This window comes from Felis catus, chromosome A2 (genome assembly GCF_018350175.1).
Source record: "Felis catus isolate Fca126 chromosome A2, F.catus_Fca126_mat1.0, whole genome shotgun sequence".
Classification (NCBI taxonomy): domain Eukaryota; kingdom Metazoa; phylum Chordata; class Mammalia; order Carnivora; family Felidae; genus Felis; species Felis catus.
The window spans coordinates 119022020-119026518 of record NC_058369.1 but is presented as its reverse complement, the minus strand read 5'-3'; positions in this window follow the sequence as shown (position 1 = coordinate 119026518).

The following is a 4499-nucleotide window of genomic DNA, read 5'->3' as shown; positions in this document are numbered from 1 at the left end:
CAGATGACGCAGCTATTTACGAACAGAGCCCAAGCTAGAAGCCTCATCATCGGTCTTCCAATCCAGCGCTATTCGCATGTGGGTACCAATGCCCCTAACTTCCCAAGGGTATGACTTTGTCCGGCCTCAAAGGGGGGCCCTGGGTTCAGCCCCAGGCCTCCGCTTCCGACCTCAGGCACACTACTGGCGGGGTCTGACATCCACACTTCATTAGGGCTGGCTCCTACGTGGATTTTCTATTCAGCGCATCAAGGGTGTGGGGCCTGTGCTGACTTTCTGCGGAACCGTCCCGAACAGGGGTCTCGACTTCCCTTCTCCTCCACCCTGGGCCTACTTGCAGGCTATCATTCCCACCTTCCTCCAGGCTCCAGCCAGCCGGGCGGCTCTGGCACGGGTCTCTGTGCAACTGGCTCCCAGCGCCTTGATGAGGCGTGTTTAATCTTCCACCCGGATTATTTAACCTCCGCATCCTTGTTAACAAACAGCCATTATTAACGAGATGAGAGACCACATGGGGTGGGCTTCTACAGACAATGCGCGCTCCCTTGGCCTTTCCGCAAGCAAATTCATAATCCTCGGCGACTCGGCCGCCCCAGCCCTCCTGCCAGGCCTGAGAGGGAGTCGGGAAATAGTAGGAAGCGGGTGATCGGGACCCTTATCCACGACCCCCTGCGCCTGCAGGGTCCGGGGTCTGCAAGATGGAACTGTACCTCTCGCTTCCTTCCCTGCCTCCCTCGTTCGCTCGCTCGCTCGCTCTCCCAAGGGACTGCTACAGTGCGTTATAAATTTTACCTTTCCAGTGTGCAGGAGAGGCGAGAAGAGGCTGTGTCCCAGCTCCGGGCCGGCCTGTCCCCGAGGACACCAATTAAAGGCACTAATTGGACAGCAATACATCAAAGTCGCTCCCGGGAGTGGGTCCTCAGAGCGCCAGGAATCCATTAGTTGGGCTTTTGTTTCAAAACAGAGAAATACAGAGGAAGAGAAAAAAAAAAAAAAAAAAAAAAACAACACCTCGACGCGGATGGGAGTGGCGCGTGTGCTGTACCGCATAGACTCCGCTCTGTGTTCTCTGGGAGCCTCTCTCTCCTCTCTTACTCCAGGCTCGGTACATCAAATGATCTTTCCCGCCTCTCTGTTCCGACCCGCCTCACTTCCATCCCCAAAGAGCGCCGCCTAGAAAGGTCCTCTCTTCCTCGGACCCGCATGCAAACAGGGCCCGTGTAGACGCTGCCCCGTTATACCTAAGCGCGCCTGTACCGATTCCGGAAGAACCAATTCACCTCCCCGCGCACCTTGTTCTGGGTCTTTGCCTAACCCTGGTGAGGAAGGGGAGGCAGACACCTCGGGGAGGCCCATGTCGCCTCGAAGTCGGCTGCACTGGGCTGTCACGAGGCGCCAGGACGCCCGCGGGAGGGGGACGACGCAGGGGGACTGGGTTCACCGGGAGGGGTTACATCAGGATGCGGCGCTTCGATGGGGGGAGGAAAGGGCGCTACTTTGGAGAATTTGGACGCTGCTCACATGCCGGAGGGCACCCAGAGAAGCCGGCCGGGGTGGGCCCCAGGTCCCCGAAGGAGGCGAAGTGACCCCAGGTGTCTAGGGACCGCAGCGATGAGGGGCCCAGCGGCAATGGGGGCCCCTCCCCGGCGTCGGCTCAGAAAGAGGCTGGGCTTCCAGAGTCCGGAGCCCCGCGAGCCCCGCAAGGCCGTCGGACCTGTGCGCGACGAACGCAGACCCGGGCTGATCCTGGCGAGCCCCCAGCACAAAGTGGCATGCGCCGGGGTCGGCGTCCTCGGGCGCAGTGACTCGGCCTGCCTGACCCGGGTCGCACCCGGCAGCCGCCTGGGCCGGGGAGGCGGGAACCTCGCCCAGGGCCGGGGCTCCGAGGGCCATGCTGCGGTTTCCCGCCGGCCCTGCAGCGGGCGAGGGCGAAGGCTAGGCCGGCCCGGGTGGGTACGGCAGCCAGGGCGCAGGATGGAGCCACCGGACTCGGCCTCACCTGGACCGAGGGGAGGCCAGACGCCGAGCCCCGGGCGCCCCGCATCCTGCGGGGGCCGCGCCCGCTCCCTTCCCTCAAGGAGCCAGATTGGAATGGCTGCTTTTGATGCCATTTGTTACCAACCCCGGCATTTGTTTTCCATTTTATAAACGCTTCTCTTTAAGTAATTGTCCCTGTTAACAGCGTATACCTTTCAGCAGCCTCCGCTGCGCTATAAATAATCCCGATGAAGATGCAAGGATATGACTTTCACAAGATTGGACAATTGATTCAATCTGTGACCCGCGATCGCGAATAATATTGGAAGGCTATTTAAACAGATGAAGGCCTAAATTGTCTTGCTTGTATCTGAATTAATTTCTCATTCATCATCATTATGAAGTGATTGGTCTATTCAAGCTCTTCAGCCTGCTGGAACGGAGCGGGATTTAAATGAGATTGTAACACAATTTAAATGCTTGCCGACTTTAACGAGGCCAATTGAGCAGCTGCAATAAATACAAATATTTTTCTAAACAGCCTTGTTTTAAATAATTACTTAATGCTTTCATGTTATTTTTAAGTGGCAATCTTTCTCTCTTTCCTACTCCTGCTCAGAATATCACATACTTATTTGCTGAGAAGGCGATTTTCGAAAGGACTTTATGTCTCTGTTTGCTTTGTAGAAGGTAGCATGCCTTTTGTGGTTGGCTTTTTTTTTTTTTCACTCAGGGTCAACATTTCGGGGTCCCACAGCTGGCACACATGGTGAACCGCGCCTTGGTTTCCCTCTGATGCAGTCAGATGTGTTTGCCCTGGCAGAGCCTGGGAGAGGCTGAGTGATGGAAGAAATTTGCCCTTCGGACCAAGTCATTTATCCAGACGGGTTTAGCTGGATCTTGCAAACGAATCCAAGCGACTGCTCTTACGGATGACACCCCGAAGAGTGGTATCGCTTCTGACTTGTTCTGATGACCGTCATCATCTCGAACAAATCAGAATTCCAGCATATCTCAAAGGTGTCCCTTAGGAAGTTCAATCTGCCAGCAGTTTGGCTCCCGTGCAAGTCGACCGGAGTGGGTGGAGGAAGGCTGAGAATTTCTTTGTTTAGGGAATAGGCACGGAAAGAGAACATGGCTACCAAGGTTGGTTGGGGTGGAGTAATTGAAAGAAATACACCACCACCCCCCTTTGTTTTTGCCCCAACCTCCTTTTCCTCCCCCTACTCCCTCTCTCACTCTGGGGAGGTGGTGCAAGAAGAAGATGCTGAGAAGGAAAACCTCTTCCCACTTTGAGAATGGCATCCTCAACAACCCTCTGCCGTGACACCCACGCTCTTCCATCGACATATGGCGGCGGGTGTTTCCTCAATTGGGGAATAATGGAGGCAACCGAGCGGGAGAAGCCTGGGGAACAAAAGAATCTTTTAAACTTTCGCCAAAAGGCTGGGGGGAGGGGGGGGGTGGGAGACACGCGACCTGCCCCGGAGACCCAAGCTCCCATTTGCAGCGATCTGTCTAGGACCACATCCCTTTGGGAAGCCTAGGGTGAGGGAGGGTGCGTTCTGAATCACTTCTCTGTCTGCCTCGGAGGGCGCAGGAGGACTCAACATCTGAGGTGTTAGGGTGCACGGTTAGTGGCTGGAAAGGCAAAGCCAATATGGTCACTAGAGAAACCATTCGTGGGACAGAACACACTGCGGGGGTGGGGGGAGGGGGTGCGATCAAACTGCGGGCCAGGAAAAAAAAATGGGGACAAGGGTGGAGGAACCAAGTGATTTGCTCTGTAACTGGGCAATTTAATGCCAGAGTTAGGGAGCTGCTGGCCGGAATCATTTTGTCTTCGGAGGCTCTGCGGAGCTCATCCTCTTCATCCTGTTGTTTAAAATGAGCATTATCCCAAACATATGCAATGCAATCAGTTTGGTCACACTTACAAGAACACGCTTTAATAAGGCAATCAATCACACGCTAACAAGCCGGCGACGGCCGGCGCTGAGCGTGCACTCCGGCTGCGGGACGGCTGGTCTTGCCCGGCCCGGCGGACTGCGGCTGAGCGCTGGTCTGCTCTCCCAGATCCCCACGCCGCCGGGTCGCAAGGGGGTTGAGGAGCCCAGGGAAAGTGTGTGTGTGTCGGGAGTGAGGTGTCAGACTTTGCAGGGGTGACGGTGGACTCTGGGCCCCCAAGCGGCGCGGGGGGAGGGGAGGGGAAGCCCGAACTTGAAGCTCATAGCTGCAGGGGACCCTAATAGCTGTGTGAGACCCAGAGCCTCCGTTTTCCCACCTGCAAAATGGGACCAAGATGGGGCAGAGCTAAGCAGAGGCTCTTAGTTGAAAAAAATAATAATACCACGCCAACCCTGTTGTTTGGTTTAGCCTTCTTTTACAGACAAGGAGACTGAGGCTGTGGAGGGGCCGTGCCTTCTTCAGGGTCATCTCCCACCCTTCCCCACTTCCGCCAAAATGTAGGTATCAGGCCAGGGGCGGTTGCCGGGTGCAGGCGGGCAAAACCTGTTTTTAGG